The sequence below is a fragment of the Pleurodeles waltl genome, unplaced genomic scaffold (assembly GCF_031143425.1).
Source record: "Pleurodeles waltl isolate 20211129_DDA unplaced genomic scaffold, aPleWal1.hap1.20221129 scaffold_86, whole genome shotgun sequence".
In the NCBI taxonomy this organism is placed as follows: domain Eukaryota; kingdom Metazoa; phylum Chordata; class Amphibia; order Caudata; family Salamandridae; genus Pleurodeles; species Pleurodeles waltl.
The window spans coordinates 1,441,398-1,467,696 of NW_027150400.1; the positions used below are offsets into that span (position 1 = coordinate 1,441,398).

At 48.7% G+C, this 26,299-nt stretch overlaps 8 non-coding genes across 8 annotated transcripts; all 8 read left to right on the forward strand.

Annotated features, from left to right (window-relative positions):
* Positions 1-2,332: 2,332 nt before the first annotated feature.
* TRNAE-CUC (transfer RNA glutamic acid (anticodon CUC)) lies at positions 2,333-2,404 on the forward strand. The gene has a single exon. It is a non-coding gene; the product is annotated as a tRNA-Glu (tRNA).
* Positions 2,405-5,513: 3,109 nt separating this feature from the next.
* On the forward strand, positions 5,514-5,585 carry TRNAE-CUC (transfer RNA glutamic acid (anticodon CUC)). Its single transcript has one exon. It is a non-coding gene; the product is annotated as a tRNA-Glu (tRNA).
* Positions 5,586-8,695: 3,110 nt separating this feature from the next.
* On the forward strand, positions 8,696-8,767 carry TRNAE-CUC (transfer RNA glutamic acid (anticodon CUC)). The gene has a single exon. It is a non-coding gene; the product is annotated as a tRNA-Glu (tRNA).
* Positions 8,768-11,878: 3,111 nt separating this feature from the next.
* TRNAE-CUC (transfer RNA glutamic acid (anticodon CUC)) lies at positions 11,879-11,950 on the forward strand. The gene has a single exon. It is a non-coding gene; the product is annotated as a tRNA-Glu (tRNA).
* Positions 11,951-15,065: 3,115 nt separating this feature from the next.
* Positions 15,066-15,137, forward strand: TRNAE-CUC (transfer RNA glutamic acid (anticodon CUC)). The gene has a single exon. It is a non-coding gene; the product is annotated as a tRNA-Glu (tRNA).
* A 3,114-nt stretch (positions 15,138-18,251) lies between these two features.
* Positions 18,252-18,323, forward strand: TRNAE-CUC (transfer RNA glutamic acid (anticodon CUC)). Its single transcript has one exon. It is a non-coding gene; the product is annotated as a tRNA-Glu (tRNA).
* Positions 18,324-21,434: 3,111 nt separating this feature from the next.
* On the forward strand, positions 21,435-21,506 carry TRNAE-CUC (transfer RNA glutamic acid (anticodon CUC)). Its single transcript has one exon. It is a non-coding gene; the product is annotated as a tRNA-Glu (tRNA).
* Positions 21,507-24,617: 3,111 nt separating this feature from the next.
* Positions 24,618-24,689, forward strand: TRNAE-CUC (transfer RNA glutamic acid (anticodon CUC)). Its single transcript has one exon. It is a non-coding gene; the product is annotated as a tRNA-Glu (tRNA).
* The last annotated feature ends 1,610 nt before the right edge of the window (positions 24,690-26,299 follow it).

The window sequence follows — 26,299 nt, forward strand, 5'->3', positions numbered from 1 at the left end:
CTGACAGCGGGCCCCTACCTCTGTTGGCGCCAGTCAGAACGCCACTCCTTCTTTAAGGTGGCAGCTGTCCCTTCAGGAGACCTCAGATAGGATAGCCTGGGCCGAGCCACACACTGACCTTGCTGACCTCGACAGTAGGCACTTACATGGATGTCATTTAGGGTTCTCCAGGGGTTGCATGGGGCAAGCCAGGAGTTGCAGCGGGTCCCTGCCCCATAAGGCCTCTGACAGTGGGCCCCTGCCTCAGGTGACTTCAGTCAGAAGGCCACTCCTTCATTAAGGGAGCAGCTGTCTCTCCCGGAGTCCTCAAATAGGATAGCCTTGGCCACGTCACACACTGACCTCAACGGCATGACAATTTCATGGCGATGCAAAACTGCCACTCAGGGCCGGGTTTAGGGAGGTGCGAGCAGTGCGGCCGCACCGGGTGCTGACCAGGATTGGAGTTGCTGACCTCGGGGGGCGCTGTGTTTAGCAATAACTTACGAAACTTGCGATTTAAAAGCTCATGCTGGAAAGTTCCTTGTGTGTCCAAACTACAGAAAGCAAATAAAATGCCAAGATACCTCTTGTGATTACCGTTCCTGCTAGGGAGAGAGTTGGTGGTTTTGTCCAGAGGCAGCTTTGACTAGATATAAAATAGCGTAGAGGGTTCATGTGCCTGACGCAAAGAACAGAACCATATCTAATGTGGACAGCTGTCTGGATAGTCAAGCAGCTATCCAGCTCTTTAAAACAAATCTAATCTATGTGAGAGGGGCTATGGATAGATGAGGGGCACATTTGGCGGGTGGCAGTGAGTGAATCCGAGTAGGTGGTGATGGAGTGAAGGGGGTTGGGGGGTGCCAAAAAAGACTGTCTTCCAGCCACCAGGGCTACAGCCGGCCCTGCTGCTAGCAGGCAAAAATCTGAGCTCTCTCTGGCAGGAAGATTAATGAGAAGAGTTGTGTTGCCATTTTGATTGTTGCCTGAAATCTGTAAAGGGAAGGAACTCTGCAGCAGGTTGTATTAAATGTTAAGTTGAGACTAAGCAGAGCGCCCCCCCCCCCTGAGGTGGGTGCCCCCGTGCATGTGAGCGAGCAGTGAGAGTGCAACAGTTGCAGTATCCTTAAGCCAGCTCTGCCCCCCCGTGTGGGTGGGAAGGAAGTGAGAAATGGAAAAACTCAGACGCTTGGCACAGAGAGGGCGGGTTGGACAGAAGAAGGAGCTGCTCAGCACGCACAAAAATATCTCTTCCTACTTAGTATAGTGGAGAGTGTCCCTGCCTGGGACCTGGGAGACTGGGGTTCAATTCCTCAACTGGGAAACTGCCTCTTCTTTTAAAGGCTTAAACCTACATTTTCAGAGCACCAGCAATCAATATTTACTTCAAATACCGTTTACAATCTCACACTCATACTACAGAGTACGCCCATTTTTCTTTCATCCACACACCTCCTCCAAATCGAAACATTTATTCATGCCATCAAGTACCTTTCAAAATCTAGCACCCACAATTTGGACCTAAGACTCTTTTTCACAACCATTTCTCCCTTTTCATTTAAACTTCCTGCCTACTTCCTTGAAAAAGGAAAGGTGGAATCAAGGATTTTTCATGAGATAAAAAGGAAAGTACTGCATGATAAAAAAAATGCATTTAAGCTATTTTGTTTTCTCACACTAAGTAAATGAAATGTTGGGGCACACTCTGAAGGAGGAATTGTTTTATAGGAAGGTGAAACCTTTTATCTTTAGATAAAGTGTAAAGTTGTATAATTTACAGACACACTGAGAAAGGAAAACAAGCAGTGACCCGGACGTGCCCACCCTCTAATCTCATCAGAGCTTTTCTAGTTCCGAGGTTCTTCCATGACTATCGACAGCAGGTCATGTGTTACACTGCATTGTGGGACTCGTAGTTCTATACACAGCATTGTAAAAGAGGAGTGCAGGTCCCAGCACCTTAAGTAAAAGCCTGCACATGTAGAGCTGGAGATGCCTGCGTTGACCTGGGAAAGCTAAGAGCTGCCCTCCTATCGGGGCTCAGAGAAGAAGCACTGATCGTCCCTTTAATTGTACTTCTGAATTTTCCTGCTAGTTAAGTGTGTAAGTGCTATTACTGCTGAAGGATGGGATGTCTTATGAGGGTGTGCTAGGTCTTGGAGAGCTGTAAAGTGTGAAGAGTTGTGAGTGCATTTGAGGTGCAGTCAATTTCTTTCTTCATGCTGTGCCTGAAAATGGTGTGTCCTTGCATGTCTGCTTTAATTTTCCTGTAATAGGAAATGGGATCCTGAGTAGCCTGCTGACCAGTTCTTGTTTCTATATTGGGTGGTGGTGGACAGCCTGTCCCTGCTCCCTGGTGGTCTAGTGGTTAGGATTCAGCGCTCTCACCGCCGCGGCCCGGGTTCGATTCCCGGTCAGGGAACACGAAGTTCCTTACACTTTTTACTTCTACACTTACATTTCTTATAGGAAACCTTTCATTTTACACTTTTCATGGATTCAAACACATTAGGAAACCTTTCAATTACAAATGCTTCATTACCACTAGTTCTTCTTTAATTGACTTTTCTCACAATATCACACAGCTTTCTCACAGCTCTTTTTTTCACTCCAAATAACATCTGAAAGCACTCCATCTTGCTGTGATCAGCTGAGAGCTCCAGAGCTCTTGCTTGTCCACATAGTGACTGCAAGATGTCTCCAGGGGGCACATTTCCCTGCTGCACCAGGAATACCCTTTGTAAGTGTCAGCGCAGTGTGTATAAGATTGGGGTTGCCTCCTTTCTTAGAACCTGAATTTCACAGCTTTTCTCAATATTTTTACCAGCCTGGAATTAAACGTACAGACGAGGTAGTTCAAAAAACACAGCCAGGTGGCAGCCCTACTAAGGAGGAAGTCCTGCCCCAGGACAGCACAGACCAAACCTTCTGCCTTCTGGCTGGACTTAAAATGTCCCTTTAGCCCCTGCCCCATAAGGCCTCTGACGGCGGGCACCTGCCTCAGGTGACTTCGGTCAGAAGGCCACTCCTTACTTCAGGCGCCAGCTGTCCCTTCAGGAGCCTCAGGGGAGGATAGCCTTGGCCGGGCCACACGCTGACCTTGACGGCAAGCGCTCGCATGGATGTCACCTAGGGGTCACCAGGGGTCGCAAGGGGCAAGCCAGATGTCGCAGCGGGCCCCTCCCCCATATGGCCTCTGACAGCGGGCCCCTTCCTCAGTTGGCGCCAGTCAGAACGCCACTCCTTCTTTAAGGTGGCAGCTGTCCCTTCAGGAGACCTCAGATAGGATAGCCTGGGCCGAGCCACACACTGACCTTGCTGACCTCGACAGTAGGCACTTACATGGATGTCATTTAGGGTTCTCCAGGGGTTGCATGGGGCAAGCCAGGAGTTGCAGCGGGTCCCTGCCCCATAAGGCCTCTGACAGTGGGCCCCTGCCTCAGGTGACTTCAGTCAGAAGGCCACTCCTTCATTAAGGGAGCAGCTGTCTCTCCCGGAGTCCTCAAATAGGATAGCCTTGGCCACGTCACACACTGACCTCAACGGCATGACAATTTCATGGCGATGCAAAACTGCCACTCAGGGCCGGGTTTAGGGAGGTGCGAGCAGTGCGGCCGCACCGGGTGCTGACCAGGATTGGAGTTGCTGACCTCGGGGGGCGCTGTGTTTAGCAATAACTTACGAAACTTGCGATTTAAAAGCTCATGCTGGAAAGTTCCTTGTGTGTCCAAACTACAGAAAGCAAATAAAATGCCAAGATACCTCTTGTGATTACCGTTCCTGCTAGGGAGAGAGTTGGTGGTTTTGTCCAGAGGCAGCTTTGACTAGATATAAAATAGCGTAGAGGGTTCATGTGCCTGACGCAAAGAACAGAACCATATCTAATGTGGAGAGCTGTCTGGATAGTCAAGCAGCTATCCAGCTCTTTAAAACAAATCTAATCTATGTGAGAGGGGCTATGGATAGATGAGGGGCACATTTGGCGGGTGGCAGTGAGTGAATCCGAGTAGGTGGTGATGGAGTGAAGGGGGTTGGGGGGTGCCAAAAAAGACTGTCTTCCAGCCACCAGGGCTACAGCCGGCCCTGCTGCTAGCAGGCAAAAATCTGAGCTCTCTCTGGCAGGAAGATTAATGAGAAGAGTTGTGTTGCCATTTTGATTGTTGCCTGAAATCTGTAAAGGGAAGGAACTCTGAAGCAGGTTGTATTAAATGTTAAGTTGAGACTAAGCAGAGCGCCCCCCCCCCCCCCTGAGGTGGGTGCCCCCGTGCATGTGAGCGAGCAGTGCGAGTGCAACAGTTGCAGCATCCTTAAGCCAGCTCTGCCCCCCCGTGTGGGTGGGAAGGAAGTGAGAAATGGAAAAACTCAGACGCTTGGCACAGAGAGGGCGGGTTGGACAGAAGAAGGAGCTGCTCAGCACACACAAAAATATCTCTTCCTACTTAGTATAGTGGAGAGTGTCCCTGCCTGGGACCTGGGAGACTGGGGTTCAATTCCTCAACTGGGAAACTGCCTCTTCTTTTAAAGGCTTAAACCTACATTTTCAGAGCACCAGCAATCAATATTTACTTCAAATACCGTTTACAATCTCACACTCATACTACAGAGTACGCCCATTTTTCTTTCATCCACACACCTCCTCCAAATCGAAACATTTATTCATGCCATCAAGTACCTTTCAAAATCTAGCACCCACAATTTGGACCTAAGACTCTTTTTCACAACCATTTCTCCCTTTTCATTTAAACTTCCTGCCTACTTCCTTGAAAAAGGAAAGGTGGAATCAAGGATTTTTCATGAGATAAAAAGGAAAGTACTGCATGATAAAAAAAATGCATTTAAGCTATTTTGTTTTCTCACACTAAGTAAATGAAATGTTGGGGCACACTCTGAAGGAGGAATTGTTTTATAGGAAGGTGAAACCTTTTATCTTTAGATAAAGTGTAAAGTTGTATAATTTACAGACACACTGAGAAAGGAAAACAAGCAGTGACCCGGACGTGCCCACCCTCTAATCTCATCAGAGCTTTTCTAGTTCCGAGGTTCTTCCATGACTATCGACAGCAGGTCATGTGTTACACTGCATTGTGGGACTCGTAGTTCTATACACAGCATTGTAAAAGAGGAGTGCAGGTCCCAGCACCTTAAGTAAAAGCCTGCACATGTAGAGCTGGAGATGCCTGCGTTGACCTGGGAAAGCTAAGAGCTGCCCTCCTATCGGGGCTCAGAGAAGAAGCACTGATCGTCCCTTTAATTGTACTTCTGAATTTTCCTGCTAGTTAAGTGTGTAAGTGCTATTACTGCTGAAGGATGGGATGTCTTATGAGGGTGTGCTAGGTCTTGGAGAGCTGTAAAGTGTGAAGAGTTGTGAGTGCATTTGAGGTGCAGTCAATTTCTTTCTTCATGCTGTGCCTGAAAATGGTGTGTCCTTGCATGTCTGCTTTAATTTTCCTGTAATAGGAAATGGGATCCTGAGTAGCCTGCTGACCAGTTCTTGTTTCTATATTGGATGGTGGTGGACGACCTGTCCCTGCTCCCTGGTGGTCTAGTGGTTAGGATTCAGCGCTCTCACCGCCGCGGCCCGGGTTCGATTCCCGGTCAGGGAACACGAAGTTCCTTACACTTTTTACTTCTACACTTACATTTCTTATAGGAAACCTTTCATTTTACACTTTTCATGGATTCAAACACATTAGGAAACCTTTCAATTACAAATGCTTCATTACCACTAGTTCTTCTTTAATTGACTTTTCTCACAATATCACACAGCTTTCTCACAGCTCTTTTTTTCACTCCAAATAACATCTGAAAGCACTCCATCTTGCTGTGATCAGCTGAGAGCTCCAGAGCTCTTGCTTGTCCACATAGTGACTGCAAGATGTCTCCAGGGGGCACATTTCCCTGCTGCACCAGGAATACCCTTTGTAAGTGTCAGCGCAGTGTGTATAAGATTGGGGTTGCCTCCTTTCTTAGAACCTGAATTTCACAGCTTTTCTCAATATTTTTACCAGCCTGGAATTAAACGTACAGACGAGGTAGTTCAAAAAACACAGCCAGGTGGCAGCCCTACTAAGGAGGAAGTCCTGCCCCAGGACAGCACAGACCAAACCTTCTGCCTTCTGGCTGGACTTAAAATGTCCCTTTAGCCCCTGCCCCATAAGGCCTCTGACGGCGGGCACCTGCCTCAGGTGACTTCGGTCAGAAGGCCACTCCTTACTTCAGGCGCCAGCTGTCCCTTCAGGAGCCTCAGGGGAGGATAGCCTTGGCCGGGCCACACGCTGACCTTGACGGCAAGCGCTCGCATGGATGTCACCTAGGGGTCACCAGGGGTCGCAAGGGGCAAGCCAGATGTCGCAGCGGGCCCCTCCCCCATATGGCCTCTGACAGCGGGCCCCTTCCTCAGTTGGCGCCAGTCAGAACGCCACTCCTTCTTTAAGGTGGCAGCTGTCCCTTCAGGAGACCTCAGATAGGATAGCCTGGGCCGAGCCACACACTGACCTTGCTGACCTCGACAGTAGGCACTTACATGGATGTCATTTAGGGTTCTCCAGGGGTTGCATGGGGCAAGCCAGGAGTTGCAGCGGGTCCCTGCCCCATAAGGCCTCTGACAGTGGGCCCCTGCCTCAGGTGACTTCAGTCAGAAGGCCACTCCTTCATTAAGGGAGCAGCTGTCTCTCCCGGAGTCCTCAAATAGGATAGCCTTGGCCACGTCACACACTGACCTCAACGGCATGACAATTTCATGGCGATGCAAAACTGCCACTCAGGGCCGGGTTTAGGGAGGTGCGAGCAGTGCGGCCGCACCGGGTGCTGACCAGGATTGGAGTTGCTGACCTCGGGGGGCGCTGTGTTTAGCAATAACTTACGAAACTTGCGATTTAAAAGCTCATGCTGGAAAGTTCCTTGTGTGTCCAAACTACAGAAAGCAAATAAAATGCCAAGATACCTCTTGTGATTACCGTTCCTGCTAGGGAGAGAGTTGGTGGTTTTGTCCAGAGGCAGCTTTGACTAGATATAAAATAGCGTAGAGGGTTCATGTGCCTGACGCAAAGAACAGAACCATATCTAATGTGGAGAGCTGTCTGGATAGTCAAGCAGCTATCCAGCTCTTTAAAACAAATCTAATCTATGTGAGAGGGGCTATGGATAGATGAGGGGCACATTTGGCGGGTGGCAGTGAGTGAATCCGAGTAGGTGGTGATGGAGTGAAGGGGGTTGGGGGGTGCCAAAAAAGACTGTCTTCCAGCCACCAGGGCTACAGCCGGCCCTGCTGCTAGCAGGCAAAAATCTGAGCTCTCTCTGGCAGGAAGATTAATGAGAAGAGTTGTGTTGCCATTTTGATTGTTGCCTGAAATCTGTAAAGGGAAGGAACTCTGCAGCAGGTTGTATTAAATGTTAAGTTGAGACTAAGCAGAGCGCCCCCCCCCCCCCCCTGAGGTGGGTGCCCCCGTGCATGTGAGCGAGCAGTGCGAGTGCAACAGTTGCAGCATCCTTAAGCCAGCTCTGCCCCCCCGTGTGGGTGGGAAGGAAGTGAGAAATGGAAAAACTCAGACGCTTGGCACAGAGAGGGCGGGTTGGACAGAAGAAGGAGCTGCTCAGCACACACAAAAATATCTCTTCCTACTTAGTATAGTGGAGAGTGTCCCTGCCTGGGACCTGGGAGACTGGGGTTCAATTCCTCAACTGGGAAACTGCCTCTTCTTTTAAAGGCTTAAACCTACATTTTCAGAGCACCAGCAATCAATATTTACTTCAAATACCGTTTACAATCTCACACTCATACTACAGAGTACGCCCATTTTTCTTTCATCCACACACCTCCTCCAAATCGAAACATTTATTCATGCCATCAAGTACCTTTCAAAATCTAGCACCCACAATTTGGACCTAAGACTCTTTTTCACAACCATTTCTCCCTTTTCATTTAAACTTCCTGCCTACTTCCTTGAAAAAGGAAAGGTGGAATCAAGGATTTTTCATGAGATAAAAAGGAAAGTACTGCATGATAAAAAAAATGCATTTAAGCTATTTTGTTTTCTCACACTAAGTAAATGAAATGTTGGGGCACACTCTGAAGGAGGAATTGTTTTATAGGAAGGTGAAACCTTTTATCTTTAGATAAAGTGTAAAGTTGTATAATTTACAGACACACTGAGAAAGGAAAACAAGCAGTGACCCGGACGTGCCCACCCTCTAATCTCATCAGAGCTTTTCTAGTTCCGAGGTTCTTCCATGACTATCGACAGCAGGTCATGTGTTACACTGCATTGTGGGACTCGTAGTTCTATACACAGCATTGTAAAAGAGGAGTGCAGGTCCCAGCACCTTAAGTAAAAGCCTGCACATGTAGAGCTGGAGATGCCTGCGTTGACCTGGGAAAGCTAAGAGCTGCCCTCCTATCGGGGCTCAGAGAAGAAGCACTGATCGTCCCTTTAATTGTACTTCTGAATTTTCCTGCTAGTTAAGTGTGTAAGTGCTATTACTGCTGAAGGATGGGATGTCTTATGAGGGTGTGCTAGGTCTTGGAGAGCTGTAAAGTGTGAAGAGTTGTGAGTGCATTTGAGGTGCAGTCAATTTCTTTCTTCATGCTGTGCCTGAAAATGGTGTGTCCTTGCATGTCTGCTTTAATTTTCCTGTAATAGGAAATGGGATCCTGAGTAGCCTGCTGACCAGTTCTTGTTTCTATATTGGATGGTGGTGGACGACCTGTCCCTGCTCCCTGGTGGTCTAGTGGTTAGGATTCAGCGCTCTCACCGCCGCGGCCCGGGTTCGATTCCCGGTCAGGGAACACGAAGTTCCTTACACTTTTTACTTCTACACTTACATTTCTTATAGGAAACCTTTCATTTTACACTTTTCATGGATTCAAACACATTAGGAAACCTTTCAATTACAAATGCTTCATTACCACTAGTTCTTCTTTAATTGACTTTTCTCACAATATCACACAGCTTTCTCACAGCTCTTTTTTTCACTCCAAATAACATCTGAAAGCACTCCATCTTGCTGTGATCAGCTGAGAGCTCCAGAGCTCCAGAGCTCTTGCTTGTCCACATAGTGACTGCAAGATGTCTCCAGGGGGCACATTTCCCTGCTGCACCAGGAATACCCTTTGTAAGTGTCAGCGCAGTGTGTATAAGATTGGGGTTGCCTCCTTTCTTAGAACCTGAATTTCACAGCTTTTCTCAATATTTTTACCAGCCTGGAATTAAACGTACAGACGAGGTGGTTCAAAAAACACAGCCAGGTGGCAGCCCTACTAAGGAGGAAGTCCTGCCCCAGGACAGCACAGACCAAACCTTCTGCCTTCTGGCTGGACTTAAAATGTCCCTTTAGCCCCTGCCCCATAAGGCCTCTGACGGCGGGCACCTGCCTCAGGTGACTTCGGTCAGAAGGCCACTCCTTACTTCAGGCGCCAGCTGTCCCTTCAGGAGCCTCAGGGGAGGATAGCCTTGGCCGTGCCACACGCTGACCTTGACGGCAAGCGCTCGCATGGATGTCACCTAGGGGTCACCAGGGGTCGCAAGGGGCAAGCCAGATGTCGCAGAGGGCCCCTCCCCCATATGGCCTCTGACAGCGGGCCCCTACCTCAGTTGGCGCCAGTCAGAACGCCACTCCTTCTTTAAGGTGGCAGCTGTCCCTTCAGGAGACCTCAGATAGGATAGCCTGGGCCGAGCCACACACTGACCTTGCTGACCTCGACAGTAGGCACTTACATGGATGTCATTTAGGGTTCTCCAGGGGTTGCATGGGGCAAGCCAGGAGTTGCAGCGGGTCCCTGCCCCATAAGGCCTCTGACAGTGGGCCCCTGCCTCAGGTGACTTCAGTCAGAAGGCCACTCCTTCATTAAGGGAGCAGCTGTCTCTCCCGGAGTCCTCAAATAGGATAGCCTTGGCCACATCACACTGACCTCAACGGCATGACAATTTCATGGCGATGCAAAACTGCCACTCAGGGCCGGGTTTAGGGAGGTGCGAGCAGTGCGGCCGCACCGGGTGCTGACCAGGATTGGAGTTGCTGACCTCGGGGGGCGCTGTGTTTAGCAATAACTTACGAAACTTGCGATTTAAAAGCTCATGCTGGAAAGTTCCTTGTGTGTCCAAACTACAGAAAGCAAATAAAATGCCAAGATACCTCTTGTGATTACCGTTCCTGCTAGGGAGAGAGTTGGTGGTTTTGTCCAGAGGCAGCTTTGACTAGATATAAAATAGCGTAGAGGGTTCATGTGCCTGACGCAAAGAACAGAACCATATCTAATGTGGAGAGCTGTCTGGATAGTCAAGCAGCTATCCAGCTCTTTAAAACAAATCTAATCTATGTGAGAGGGGCTATGGATAGATGAGGGGCACATTTGGCAGGTGGCAGTGAGTGAATCCGAGTAGGTGGTGATGGAGTGAAGGGGGTTGGGGGGTGCCAAAAAAGACTGTCTTCCAGCCACCAGGGCTACAGCCGGCCCTGCTGCTAGCAGGCAAAAATCTGGGCTCTCTCTGGCAGGAAGATTAATGAGAAGAGTTGTGTTGCCATTTTGATTGTTGCCTGAAATCTGTAAAGGGAAGGAACTCTGCAGCAGGTTGTATTAAATGTTAAGTTGAGACTAAGCAGAGCGCCCCCCCCCCCTGAGGTGGGTGCCCCCGTGCATGTGAGCGAGCAGTGCGAGTGCAACAGTTGCAGCATCCTTTAGCCAGCTCTGCCCCCCGTGTGGGTGGGAAGGAAGTGAGAAATGGAAAAACTCAGACGCTTGGCACAGAGAGGGCGGGTTTGACAGAAGAAGGAGCTGCTCAGCACACACAAAAATATCTCTTCCTACTTAGTATAGTGGAGAGTGTCCCTGCCTGGGACCTGGGAGACTGGGGTTCAATTCCCCAACTGGGAAACTGCCTCTTCTTTTAAAGGGTTAAACCTACATTTTCAGAGCACCATCAATCAATATTTACTTCAAATACCGTTTACAATCTCACACTCATACTACAGAGTACGCCCATTTTTCTTTCATCCACACACCTCCTCCAAATCGAAACATTTATTCATGCCATCAAGTACCTTTCAAAATCTAGCACCCACAATTTGGACCTAAGACTCTTTTTCACAACCATTTCTCCCTTTTCATTTAAACTTCCTGCCTACTTCCTTGAAAAAGGAAAGGTGGAATCAAGGATTTTTCATGAGATAAAAAGGAAAGTACTGCATGATAAAAAAAATGCATTTAAGCTATTTTGTTTTCTCACACTAAGTAAATGAAATGTTGGGGCACACTCTGAAGGAGGAATTGTTTTATAGGAAGGTGAAACCTTTTATCTTTAGATAAAGTGTAAAGTTGTATAATTTACAGACACACTGAGAAAGGAAAACAAGCAGTGACCCGGACGTGCCCACCCACTAATCTCATCAGAGCTTTTCTAGTTCCGAGGTTCTTCCATGACTATCGACAGCAGGTCATGTGTTACACTGCATTGTGGGACTCGTAGTTCTATACACAGCATTGTAAAAGAGGAGTGCAGGTCCCAGCACCTTAAGTAAAAGCCTGCACATGTAGAGCTGGAGATGCCTGCGTTGACCTGGGAAAGCTAAGAGCTGCCCTCCTATCGGGGCTCTGAGAAGAAGCACTGATCGTCCCTTTAATTGTACTTCTGAATTTTCCTGCTAGTTAAGTGTGTAAGTGCTATTACTGCTGAAGGATGGGATGTCTTATGAGGGTGTGCTAGGTCTTGGAGAGCTGTAAAGTGTGAAGAGTTGTGAGTGCATTTGAGGTGCAGTCAATTTCTTTCTTCATGCTGTGCCTGAAAATGGTGTGTCCTTGCATGTCTGCTTTAATTTTCCTGTAATAGGAAATGGGATCCTGAGTAGCCTGCTGACCAGTTCTTGTTTCTATATTGGGTGGTGGTGGACGACCTGTCCCTGCTCCCTGGTGGTCTAGTGGTTAGGATTCAGCGCTCTCACCGCCGCGGCCCGGGTTCGATTCCCGGTCAGGGAACGCGAAGTTCCTTACACTTTTTACTTCTACACTTACATTTCTTATAGGAAACCTTTCATTTTACACTTTTCATGGATTCAAACACATTAGGAAACCTTTCAATTACAAATGCTTCATTACCACTAGTTCTTCTTTAATTGACTTTTCTCACAATATCACACAGCTTTCTCACAGCTCTTTTTTTCACTCCAAATAACATCTGAAAGCACTCCATCTTGCTGTGATCAGCTGAGAGCTCCAGAGCTCCAGAGCTCTTGCTTGTCCACATAGTGACTGCAAGATGTCTCCAGGGGGCACATTTCCCTGCTGCACCAGGAATACCCTTTGTAAGTGTCAGCGCAGTGTGTATAAGATTGGGGTTGCCTCCTTTCTGAGAACCTGAATTTCACAGCTTTTCTCAATATTTTTACCAGCCTGGAATTAAACGTACAGACGAGGTAGTTCAAAAAACACAGCCAGGTGGCAGCCCTACTAAGGAGGAAGTCCTGCCCCAGGACAGCACAGACCAAACCTTCTGCCTTCTGGCTGGACTTAAAATGTCCCTTTAGCCCCTGCCCCATAAGGCCTCTGACGGCGGGCACCTGCCTTAGGTGACTTCGGTCAGAAGGCCACTCCTTACTTCAGGCGCCAGCTGTCCCTTCAGGAGCCTCAGGGGAGGATAGCCTTGGCCGCGCCACACGCTAACCTTCACGGCAAGCGCTCGCATGGATGTCACCTAGGGGTCACCAGGGGTCGCAAGGGGCAAGCCAGATGTCGCAGCGGGCCCCTCCCCCATATGGCCTCTGACAGCGGGCCCCTACCTCAGTTGGCGCCAGTCAGAACGCCACTCCTTCTTTAAGGTGGCAGCTGTCCCTTCAGGAGACCTCAGATAGGATAGCCTGGGCCGAGCCACACACTGACCTTGCTGACCTCGACAGTAGGCACTTACATGGATGTCATTTAGGGTTCTCCAGGGGTTGCATGGGGCAAGCCAGGAGTTGCAGCGGGTCCCTGCCCCATAAGGCCTCTGACAGTGGGCCCCTGCCTCAGGTGACTTCAGTCAGAAGGCCACTCCTTCATTAAGGGAGCAGCTGTCTCTCCCGGAGTCCTCAAATAGGATAGCCTTGGCCACGTCACACACTGACCTCAACGGCATGACAATTTCATGGCGATGCAAAACTGCCACTCAGGGCCGGGTTTAGGGAGGTGCGAGCAGTGCGGCCGCACCGGGTGCTGACCAGGATTGGAGTTGCTGACCTCGGGGGGCGCTGTGTTTAGCAATAACTTACGAAACTTGCGATTTAAAAGCTCATGCTGGAAAGTTCCTTGTGTGTCCAAACTACAGAAAGCAAATAAAATGCCAAGATACCTCTTGTGATTACCGTTCCTGCTAGGGAGAGAGTTGGTGGTTTTGTCCAGAGGCAGCTTTGACTAGATATAAAATAGCGTAGAGGGTTCATGTGCCTGACGCAAAGAACAGAACCATATCTAATGTGGAGAGCTGTCTGGATAGTCAAGCAGCTATCCAGCTCTTTAAAACAAATCTAATCTATGTGAGAGGGGCTATGGATAGATGAGGGGCACATTTGGCAGGTGGCAGTGAGTGAATCCGAGTAGGTGGTGATGGAGTGAAGGGGGTTGGGGGGTGCCAAAAAAGACTGTCTTCCAGCCACCAGGGCTACAGCCGGCCCTGCTGCTAGCAGGCAAAAATCTGGGCTCTCTCTGGCAGGAAGATTAATGAGAAGAGTTGTGTTGCCATTTTGATTGTTGCCTGAAATCTGTAAAGGGAAGGAACTCTGCAGCAGGTTGTATTAAATGTTAAGTTGAGACTAAGCAGAGCGCCCCCCCCCCCCTGAGGTGGGTGCCCCCGTGCATGTGAGCGAGCAGTGCCAGTGCAACAGTTGCAGCATCCTTAAGCCAGCTCTGCCCCCCCGTGTGGGTGGGAAGGAAGTGAGAAATGGAAAAACTCAGACGCTTGGCACAGAGAGGGCGGGTTGGACAGAAGAAGGAGCTGCTCAGCACACACAAAAATATCTCGTCCTACTTAGTATAGTGGAGAGTGTCCCTGTCTGGAACCTGGGAGACTGGGGTTCAATTCCCCAACTGGGAAACTGCCTCTTCTTTTAAAGGCTTAAACCTACATTTTCAGAGCACCAGCAATCAATATTTACTTCAAATACCGTTTACAATCTCACACTCATACTACAGAGTACGCCCATTTTTCTTTCATCCACACACCTCCTCCAAATCGAAACATTTATTCATGCCATCAAGTACCTTTCAAAATCTAGCACCCACAATTTGGACCTAAGACTCTTTTTCACAACCATTTCTCCCTTTTCATTTAAACTTCCTGCCTACTTCCTTGAAAAAGGAAAGGTGGAATCAAGGATTTTTCATGAGATAAAAAGGAAAGTACTGCATGATAAAAAAAATGCATTTAAGCTATTTTGTTTTCTCACACTAAGTAAATGAAATGTTGGGGCACACTCTGAAGGAGGAATTGTTTTATAGGAAGGTGAAACCTTTTATCTTTAGATAAAGTGTAAAGTTGTATAATTTACAGACACACTGAGAAAGGAAAACAAGCAGTGACCCGGACGTGCCCACCCACTAATCTCATCAGAGCTTTTCTAGTTCCGAGGTTCTTCCATGACTATCGACAGCAGGTCATGTGTTACACTGCATTGTGGGACTCGTAGTTCTATACACAGCATTGTAAAAGAGGAGTGCAGGTCCCAGCACCTTAAGTAAAAGCCTGCACATGTAGAGCTGGAGATGCCTGCGTTGACCTGGGAAAGCTAAGAGCTGCCCTCCTATCGGGGCTCTGAGAAGAAGCACTGATCGTCCCTTTAATTGTACTTCTGAATTTTCCTGCTAGTTAAGTGTGTAAGTGCTATTACTGCTGAAGGATGGGATGTCTTATGAGGGTGTGCTAGGTCTTGGAGAGCTGTAAAGTGTGAAGAGTTGTGAGTGCATTTGAGGTGCAGTCAATTTCTTTCTTCATGCTGTGCCTGAAAATGGTGTGTCCTTGCATGTCTGCTTTAATTTTCCTGTAATAGGAAATGGGATCCTGAGTAGCCTGCTGACCAGTTCTTGTTTCTATATTGGGTGGTGGTGGACGACCTGTGCCTGCTCCCTGGTGGTCTAGTGGTTAGGATTCGGCGCTCTCACTGCCGCGGCCCGGGTTCGATTCCCGGTCAGGGAACGCGAAGTTCCTTACACTTTTTACTTCTACACTTACATTTCTTATAGGAAACCTTTCATTTTACACTTTTCATGGATTCAAACACATTAGGAAACCTTTCAATTACAAATGCTTCATTACCACTAGTTCTTCTTTAATTGACTTTTCTCACAATATCACACAGCTTTCTCACAGCTCTTTTTTTCACTCCAAATAACATCTGAAAGCACTCCATCTTGCTGTGATCAGCTGGGAGCTCCAGAGCTCCAGAGCTCTTGCTTGTCCACATAGTGACTGCGAGATGTCTCCAGGGGGCACATTTCCCTGCTGCACCAGGAATACCCTTTGTAAGTGTCAGCGCAGTGTGTATAAGATTGGGGTTGCCTCCTTTCTTAGAACCTGAATTTCACAGCTTTTCTCAATATTTTTACCAGCCTGGAATTAAACGTACAGACGAGGTAGTTCAAAAAACACAGCCAGGTGGCAGCCCTACTAAGGAGGAAGTCCAGCCCCAGGACAGCACAGACCAAACCTTCTGCCTTCTGGCTGGACTTAAAATGTCCCTTTAGCCCCTGCCCCATAAGGCCTCTGACGGCGGGCACCTGCCTTAGGTGACTTCGGTCAGAAGGCCACTCCTTACTTCAGGCGCCAGCTGTCCCTTCAGGAGCCTCAGGGGAGGATAGCCTCGGCCGCGCCACACGCTAACCTTCACGGCAAGCGCTCGCATGGATGTCACCTAGGGGTCACCAGGGGTCGCAAGGGGCAAGCCAGATGTCGCAGCGGGCCCCTCCCCCATATGGCCTCTGACAGCGGGCCCCTACCTCTGTTGGCGCCAGTCAGAACGCCACTCCTTCTTTAAGGTGGCAGCTGTCCCTTCAGGAGACCTCAGATAGGATAGCCTGGGCCGAGCCACACACTGACCTTGCTGACCTCGACAGTAGGCACTTACATGGATGTCATTTAGGGTTCTCCAGGGGTTGCATGGGGCAAGCCAGGAGTTGCAGCGGGTCCCTGCCCCATAAGGCCTCTGACAGTGGGCCCCTGCCTCAGGTGACTTCAGTCAGAAGGCCACTCCTTCATTAAGGGAGCAGCTGTCTCTCCCGGAGTCCTCAAATAGGATAGCCTTGGCCACGTCACACACTGACCTCAACGGCATGACAATTTCATGGCGATGCAAAACTGCCACTCAGGGCCGGGTTTAGGGAGGTGCGAGCAGTGCGGCCGCACCGGGTGCTGACCAGGATTGGAGTTGCTGACCTCGGGGGGCGCTGTGTTTAGCAATAACTTACGAAACTTGCGATTTAAAAGCTCATGCTGGAAAGTTCCTTGTGTGTCCAAACTACAGAAAGCAAATAAAATGCCAAGATACCTCTTGTGATTACCGTTCCTGCTAGGGAGAGAGTTGGTGGTTTTGTCCAGAGGCAGCTTTGACTAGATATAAAATAGCGTAGAGGGTTCATGTGCCTGACGCAAAGAACAGAACCATATCTAATGTGGACAGCTGTCTGGATAGTCAAGCAGCTATCCAGCTCTTTAAAACAAATCTAATCTATGTGAGAGGGGCTATGGATAGATGAGGGGCACATTTGGCGGGTGGCAGTGAGTGAATCCGAGTAGGTGGTGATGGAGTGAAGGGGGTTGGGGGGTGCCAAAAAAGACTGTCTTCCAGCCACCAGGGCTACAGCCGGCCCTGCTGCTAGCAGGCAAAAATCTGAGCTCTCTCTGGCAGGAAGATTAATGAGAAGAGTTGTGTTGCCATTTTGATTGTTGCCTGAAATCTGTAAAGGGAAGGAACTCTGCAGCAGGTTGTATTAAATGTTAAGTTGAGACTAAGCAGAGCGCCCCCCCCCCCTGAGGTGGGTGCCCCCGTGCATGTGAGCGAGCAGTGAGAGTGCAACAGTTGCAGTATCCTTAAGCCAGCTCTGCCCCCCCGTGTGGGTGGGAAGGAAGTGAGAAATGGAAAAACTCAGACGCTTGGCACAGAGAGGGCGGGTTGGACAGAAGAAGGAGCTGCTCAGCACGCACAAAAATATCTCTTCCTACTTAGTATAGTGGAGAGTGTCCCTGCCTGGGACCTGGGAGACTGGGGTTCAATTCCTCAACTGGGAAACTGCCTCTTCTTTTAAAGGCTTAAACCTACATTTTCAGAGCACCAGCAATCAATATTTACTTCAAATACCGTTTACAATCTCACACTCATACTACAGAGTACGCCCATTTTTCTTTCATCCACACACCTCCTCCAAATCGAAACATTTATTCATGCCATCAAGTACCTTTCAAAATCTAGCACCCACAATTTGGACCTAAGACTCTTTTTCACAACCATTTCTCCCTTTTCATTTAAACTTCCTGCCTACTTCCTTGAAAAAGGAAAGGTGGAATCAAGGATTTTTCATGAGATAAAAAGGAAAGTACTGCATGATAAAAAAAATGCATTTAAGCTATTTTGTTTTCTCACACTAAGTAAATGAAATGTTGGGGCACACTCTGAAGGAGGAATTGTTTTATAGGAAGGTGAAACCTTTTATCTTTAGATAAAGTGTAAAGTTGTATAATTTACAGACACACTGAGAAAGGAAAACAAGCAGTGACCCGGACGTGCCCACCCTCTAATCTCATCAGAGCTTTTCTAGTTCCGAGGTTCTTCCATGACTATCGACAGCAGGTCATGTGTTACACTGCATTGTGGGACTCGTAGTTCTATACACAGCATTGTAAAAGAGGAGTGCAGGTCCCAGCACCTTAAGTAAAAGCCTGCACATGTAGAGCTGGAGATGCCTGCGTTGACCTGGGAAAGCTAAGAGCTGCCCTCCTATCGGGGCTCAGAGAAGAAGCACTGATCGTCCCTTTAATTGTACTTCTGAATTTTCCTGCTAGTTAAGTGTGTAAGTGCTATTACTGCTGAAGGATGGGATGTCTTATGAGGGTGTGCTAGGTCTTGGAGAGCTGTAAAGTGTGAAGAGTTGTGAGTGCATTTGAGGTGCAGTCAATTTCTTTCTTCATGCTGTGCCTGAAAATGGTGTGTCCTTGCATGTCTGCTTTAATTTTCCTGTAATAGGAAATGGGATCCTGAGTAGCCTGCTGACCAGTTCTTGTTTCTATATTGGGTGGTGGTGGACGACCTGTCCCTGCTCCCTGGTGGTCTAGTGGTTAGGATTCAGCGCTCTCACCGCCGCGGCCCGGGTTCGATTCCCGGTCAGGGAACACGAAGTTCCTTACACTTTTTACTTCTACACTTACATTTCTTATAGGAAACCTTTCATTTTACACTTTTCATGGATTCAAACACATTAGGAAACCTTTCAATTACAAATGCTTCATTACCACTAGTTCTTCTTTAATTGACTTTTCTCACAATATCACACAGCTTTCTCACAGCTCTTTTTTTCACTCCAAATAACATCTGAAAGCACTCCATCTTGCTGTGATCAGCTGAGAGCTCCAGAGCTCCAGAGCTCTTGCTTGTCCACATAGTGACTGCAAGATGTCTCCAGGGGGCACATTTCCCTGCTGCACCAGGAATACCCTTTGTAAGTGTCAGCGCAGTGTGTATAAGATTGGGGTTGCCTCCTTTCTTAGAACCTGAATTTCACAGCTTTTCTCAATATTTTTACCAGCCTGGAATTAAACGTACAGACGAGGTGGTTCAAAAAACACAGCCAGGTGGCAGCCCTACTAAGGAGGAAGTCCTGCCCCAGGACAGCACAGACCAAACCTTCTGCCTTCTGGCTGGACTTAAAATGTCCCTTTAGCCCCTGCCCCATAAGGCCTCTGACGGCGGGCACCTGCCTCAGGTGACTTCGGTCAGAAGGCCACTCCTTACTTCAGGCGCCAGCTGTCCCTTCAAGAGCCTCAGGGGAGGATAGCCTTGGCCGTGCCACACGCTGACCTTGACGGCAAGCGCTCGCATGGATGTCACCTAGGGGTCACCAGGGGTCGCAAGGGGCAAGCCAGATGTCGCAGAGGGCCCCTCCCCCATATGGCCTCTGACAGCGGGCCCCTACCTCAGTTGGCGCCAGTCAGAACGCCACTCCTTCTTTAAGGTGGCAGCTGTCCCTTCAGGAGACCTCAGATAGGATAGCCTGGGCCGAGCCACACACTGACCTTGCTGACCTCGACAGTAGGCACTTACATGGATGTCATTTAGGGTTCTCCAGGGGTTGCATGGGGCAAGCCAGGAGTTGCAGCGGGTCCCTGCCCCATAAGGCCTCTGACAGTGGGCCCCTGCCTCAGGTGACTTCAGTCAGAAGGCCACTCCTTCATTAAGGGAGCAGCTGTCTCTCCCGGAGTCCTCAAATAGGATAGCCTTGGCCACATCACACTGACCTCAACGGCATGACAATTTCATGGCGATGCAAAACTGCCACTCAGGGCCGGGTTTAGGGAGGTGCGAGCAGTGCGGCCGCACCGGGTGCTGACCAGGATTGGAGTTGCTGACCTCGGGGGGCGCTGTGTTTAGCAATAACTTACGAAACTTGCGATTTAAAAGCTCATGCTGGAAAGTTCCTTGTGTGTCCAAACTACAGAAAGCAAATAAAATGCCAAGATACCTCTTGTGATTACCGTTCCTGCTAGGGAGAGAGTTGGTGGTTTTGTCCAGAGGCAGCTTTGACTAGATATAAAATAGCGTAGAGGGTTCATGTGCCTGACGCAAAGAACAGAACCATATCTAATGTGGAGAGCTGTCTGGATAGTCAAGCAGCTATCCAGCTCTTTAAAACAAATCTAATCTATGTGAGAGGGGCTATGGATAGATGAGGGGCACATTTGGCAGGTGGCAGTGAGTGAATCCGAGTAGGTGGTGATGGAGTGAAGGGGGTTGGGGGGTGCCAAAAAAGACTGTCTTCCAGCCACCAGGGCTACAGCCGGCCCTGCTGCTAGCAGGCAAAAATCTGGGCTCTCTCTGGCAGGAAGATTAATGAGAAGAGTTGTGTTGCCATTTTGATTGTTGCCTGAAATCTGTAAAGGGAAGGAACTCTGCAGCAGGTTGTATTAAATGTTAAGTTGAGACTAAGCAGAGCGCCCCCCCCCCCTGAGGTGGGTGCCCCCGTGCATGTGAGCGAGCAGTGCGAGTGCAACAGTTGCAGCATCCTTTAGCCAGCTCTGCCCCCCGTGTGGGTGGGAAGGAAGTGAGAAATGGAAAAACTCAGACGCTTGGCACAGAGAGGGCGGGTTTGACAGAAGAAGGAGCTGCTCAGCACACACAAAAATATCTCTTCCTACTTAGTATAGTGGAGAGTGTCCCTGCCTGGGACCTGGGAGACTGGGGTTCAATTCCCCAACTGGGAAACTGCCTCTTCTTTTAAAGGGTTAAACCTACATTTTCAGAGCACCAGCAATCAATATTTACTTCAAATACCGTTTACAATCTCACACTCATACTACAGAGTACGCCCATTTTTCTTTCATCCACACACCTCCTCCAAATCGAAACATTTATTCATGCCATCAAGTACCTTTCAAAATCTAGCACCCACAATTTGGACCTAAGACTCTTTTTCACAACCATTTCTCCCTTTTCATTTAAACTTCCTGCCTACTTCCTTGAAAAAGGAAAGGTGGAATCTAGGATTTTTCATGAGATAAAAAGGAAAGTACTGCATGATAAAAAAAATGCATTTAAGCTATTTTGTTTTCTCACACTAAGTAAATGAAATGTTGGGGCACACTCTGAAGGAGGAATTGTTTTATAGGAAGGTGAAACCTTTTATCTTTAGATAAAGTGTAAAGTTGTATAATTTACAGACACACTGAGAAAGGAAAACAAGCAGTGACCCGGACGTGCCCACCCACTAATCTCATCAGAGCTTTTCTAGTTCCGAGGTTCTTCCATGACTATCGACAGCAGGTCATGTGTTACACTGCATTGTGGGACTCGTAGTTCTATACACAGCATTGTAAAAGAGGAGTGCAGGTCCCAGCACCTTAAGTAAAAGCCTGCTCATGTAGAGCTGGAGATGCCTGCGTTGACCTGGGAAAGCTAAGAGCTGCCCTCCTATCGGGGCTCTGAGAAGAAGCACTGATCGTCCCTTTAATTGTACTTCTGAATTTTCCTGCTAGTTAAGTGTGTAAGTGCTATTACTGCTGAAGGATGGGATGTCTTATGAGGGTGTGCTAGGTCGTGGAGAGCTGTAAAGTGTGAAGAGTTGTGAGTGCATTTGAGGTGCAGTCAATTTCTTTCTTCATGCTGTGCCTGAAAATGGTGTGTCCTTGCATGTCTGCTTTAATTTTCCTGTAATAGGAAATGGGATCCTGAGTAGCCTGCTGACCAGTTCTTGTTTCTATATTGGGTGGTGGTGGACGACCTGTGCCTGCTCCCTGGTGGTCTAGTGGTTAGGATTCGGCGCTCTCACCGCCGCGGCCCGGGTTCTATTCCCGGTCAGGGAACGCGAAGTTCCTTACACTTTTTACTTCTACACTTACATTTCTTATAGGAAACCTTTCATTTTACACTTTTCATGGATTCAAACACATTAGGAAACCTTTCAATTACAAATGCTTCATTACCACTAGTTCTTCTTTAATTGACTTTTCTCACAATATCACACAGCTTTCTCACAGCTCTTTTTTTCACTCCAAATAACATCTGAAAGCACTCCATCTTGCTGTGATCAGCTGAGAGCTCCAGAGCTCCAGAGCTCTTGCTTGTCCACATAGTGACTGCAAGATGTCTCCAGGGGGCACATTTCCCTGCTGCACCAGGAATACCCTTTGTAAGTGTCAGCGCAGTGTGTATAAGATTGGGGTTGCCTCCTTTCTTAGAACCTGAATTTCACAGCTTTTCTCAATATTTTTACCAGCCTGGAATTAAACGTACAGACGAGGTGGTTCAAAAAACACAGCCAGGTGGCAGCCCTACTAAGGAGGAAGTCCTGCCCCAGGACAGCACAGACCAAACCTTCTGCCTTCTGGCTGGACTTAAAATGTCCCTTTAGCCCCTGCCCCATAAGGCCTCTGACGGCGGGCACCTGCCTCAGGTGACTTCGGTCAGAAGGCCACTCCTTACTTCAGGCGCCAGCTGTCCCTTCAGGAGCCTCAGGGGAGGATAGCCTTGGCCGTGCCACACGCTGACCTTGACGGCAAGCGCTCGCATGGATGTCACCTAGGGGTCACCAGGGGTCGCAAGGGGCAAGCCAGATGTCGCAGAGGGCCCCTCCCCCATATGGCCTCTGACAGCGGGCCCCTACCTCAGTTGGCGCCAGTCAGAACGCCACTCCTTCTTTAAGGTGGCAGCTGTCCCTTCAGGAGACCTCAGATAGGATAGCCTGGGCCGAGCCACACACTGACCTTGCTGACCTCGACAGTAGGCACTTACATGGATGTCATTTAGGGTTCTCCAGGGGTTGCATGGGGCAAGCCAGGAGTTGCAGCGGGTCCCTGCCCCATAAGGCCTCTGACAGTGGGCCCCTGCCTCAGGTGACTTCAGTCAGAAGGCCACTCCTTCATTAAGGGAGCAGCTGTCTCTCCCGGAGTCCTCAAATAGGATAGCCTTGGCCACATCACACTGACCTCAACGGCATGACAATTTCATGGCGATGCAAAACTGCCACTCAGGGCCGGGTTTAGGGAGGTGCGAGCAGTGCGGCCGCACCGGGTGCTGACCAGGATTGGAGTTGCTGACCTCGGGGGGCGCTGTGTTTAGCAATAACTTACGAAACTTGCGATTTAAAAGCTCATGCTGGAAAGTTCCTTGTGTGTCCAAACTACAGAAAGCAAATAAAATGCCAAGATACCTCTTGTGATTACCGTTCCTGCTAGGGAGAGAGTTGGTGGTTTTGTCCAGAGGCAGCTTTGACTAGATATAAAATAGCGTAGAGGGTTCATGTGCCTGACGCAAAGAACAGAACCATATCTAATGTGGAGAGCTGTCTGGATAGTCAAGCAGCTATCCAGCTCTTTAAAACAAATCTAATCTATGTGAGAGGGGCTATGGATAGATGAGGGGCACATTTGGCAGGTGGCAGTGAGTGAATCCGAGTAGGTGGTGATGGAGTGAAGGGGGTTGGGGGGTGCCAAAAAAGACTGTCTTCCAGCCACCAGGGCTACAGCCGGCCCTGCTGCTAGCAGGCAAAAATCTGGGCTCTCTCTGGCAGGAAGATTAATGAGAAGAGTTGTGTTGCCATTTTGATTGTTGCCTGAAATCTGTAAAGGGAAGGAACTCTGCAGCAGGTTGTATTAAATGTTAAGTTGAGACTAAGCAGAGCGCCCCCCCCCCCTGAGGTGGGTGCCCCCGTGCATGTGAGCGAGCAGTGCGAGTGCAACAGTTGCAGCATCCTTTAGCCAGCTCTGCCCCCCGTGTGGGTGGGAAGGAAGTGAGAAATGGAAAAACTCAGACGCTTGGCACAGAGAGGGCGGGTTTGACAGAAGAAGGAGCTGCTCAGCACACACAAAAATATCTCTTCCTACTTAGTATAGTGGAGAGTGTCCCTGCCTGGGACCTGGGAGACTGGGGTTCAATTCCCCAACTGGGAAACTGCCTCTTCTTTTAAAGGGTTAAACCTACATTTTCAGAGCACCATCAATCAATATTTACTTCAAATACCGTTTACAATCTCACACTCATACTACAGAGTACGCCCATTTTTCTTTCATCCACACACCTCCTCCAAATCGAAACATTTATTCATGCCATCAAGTACCTTTCAAAATCTAGCACCCACAATTTGGACCTAAGACTCTTTTTCACAACCATTTCTCCCTTTTCATTTAAACTTCCTGCCTACTTCCTTGAAAAAGGAAAGGTGGAATCAAGGATTTTTCATGAGATAAAAAGGAAAGTACTGCATGATAAAAAAAATGCATTTAAGCTATTTTGTTTTCTCACACTAAGTAAATGAAATGTTGGGGCACACTCTGAAGGAGGAATTGTTTTATAGGAAGGTGAAACCTTTTATCTTTAGATAAAGTGTAAAGTTGTATAATTTACAGACACACTGAGAAAGGAAAACAAGCAGTGACCCGGACGTGCCCACCCACTAATCTCATCAGAGCTTTTCTAGTTCCGAGGTTCTTCCATGACTATCGACAGCAGGTCATGTGTTACACTGCATTGTGGGACTCGTAGTTCTATACACAGCATTGTAAAAGAGGAGTGCAGGTCCCAGCACCTTAAGTAAAAGCCTGCACATGTAGAGCTGGAGATGCCTGCGTTGACCTGGGAAAGCTAAGAGCTGCCCTCCTATCGGGGCTCTGAGAAGAAGCACTGATCGTCCCTTTAATTGTACTTCTGAATTTTCCTGCTAGTTAAGTGTGTAAGTGCTATTACTGCTGAAGGATGGGATGTCTTATGAGGGTGTGCTAGGTCTTGGAGAGCTGTAAAGTGTGAAGAGTTGTGAGTGCATTTGAGGTGCAGTCAATTTCTTTCTTCATGCTGTGCCTGAAAATGGTGTGTCCTTGCATGTCTGCTTTAATTTTCCTGTAATAGGAAATGGGATCCTGAGTAGCCTGCTGACCAGTTCTTGTTTCTATATTGGGTGGTGGTGGACGACCTGTGCCTGCTCCCTGGTGGTCTAGTGGTTAGGATTCGGCGCTCTCACCGCCGCGGCCCGGGTTCGATTCCCGGTCAGGGAACGCGAAGTTCCTTACACTTTTTACTTCTACACTTACATTTCTTATAGGAAACCTTTCATTTTACACTTTTCATGGATTCAAACACATTAGGAAACCTTTCAATTACAAATGCTTCATTACCACTAGTTCTTCTTTAATTGACTTTTCTCACAATATCACACAGCTTTCTCACAGCTCTTTTTTTCACTCCAAATAACATCTGAAAGCACTCCATCTTGCTGTGATCAGCTGGGAGCTCCAGAGCTCCAGAGCTCTTGCTTGTCCACATAGTGACTGCGAGATGTCTCCAGGGGGCACATTTCCCTGCTGCACCAGGAATACCCTTTGTAAGTGTCAGCGCAGTGTGTATAAGATTGGGGTTGCCTCCTTTCTTAGAACCTGAATTTCACAGCTTTTCTCAATATTTTTACCAGCCTGGAATTAAACGTACAGACGAGGTAGTTCAAAAAACACAGCCAGGTGGCAGCCCTACTAAGGAGGAAGTCCAGCCCCAGGACAGCACAGACCAAACCTTCTGCCTTCTGGCTGGACTTAAAATGTCCCTTTAGCCCCTGCCCCATAAGGCCTCTGACGGCGGGCACCTGCCTTAGGTGACTTCGGTCAGAAGGCCACTCCTTACTTCAGGCGCCAGCTGTCCCTTCAGGAGCCTCAGGGGAGGATAGCCTTGGCCGCGCCACACGCTAACCTTCACGGCAAGCGCTCGCATGGATGTCACCTAGGGGTCACCAGGGGTCGCAAGGGGCAAGCCAGATGTCGCAGCGGGCCCCTCCCCCATATGGCCTCTGACAGCGGGCCCCTACCTCTGTTGGCGCCAGTCAGAACGCCACTCCTTCTTTAAGGTGGCAGCTGTCCCTTCAGGAGACCTCAGATAGGATAGCCTGGGCCGAGCCACACACTGACCTTGCTGACCTCGACAGTAGGCACTTACATGGATGTCATTTAGGGTTCTCCAGGGGTTGCATGGGGCAAGCCAGGAGTTGCAGCGGGTCCCTGCCCCATAAGGCCTCTGACAGTGGGCCCCTGCCTCAGGTGACTTCAGTCAGAAGGCCACTCCTTCATTAAGGGAGCAGCTGTCTCTCCCGGAGTCCTCAAATAGGATAGCCTTGGCCACGTCACACACTGACCTCAACGGCATGACAATTTCATGGCGATGCAAAACTGCCACTCAGGGCCGGGTTTAGGGAGGTGCGAGCAGTGCGGCCGCACCGGGTGCTGACCAGGATTGGAGTTGCTGACCTCGGGGGGCGCTGTGTTTAGCAATAACTTACGAAACTTGCGATTTAAAAGCTCATGCTGGAAAGTTCCTTGTGTGTCCAAACTACAGAAAGCAAATAAAATGCCAAGATACCTCTTGTGATTACCGTTCCTGCTAGGGAGAGAGTTGGTGGTTTTGTCCAGAGGCAGCTTTGACTAGATATAAAATAGCGTAGAGGGTTCATGTGCCTGACGCAAAGAACAGAACCATATCTAATGTGGACAGCTGTCTGGATAGTCAAGCAGCTATCCAGCTCTTTAAAACAAATCTAATCTATGTGAGAGGGGCTATGGATAGATGAGGGGCACATTTGGCGGGTGGCAGTGAGTGAATCCGAGTAGGTGGTGATGGAGTG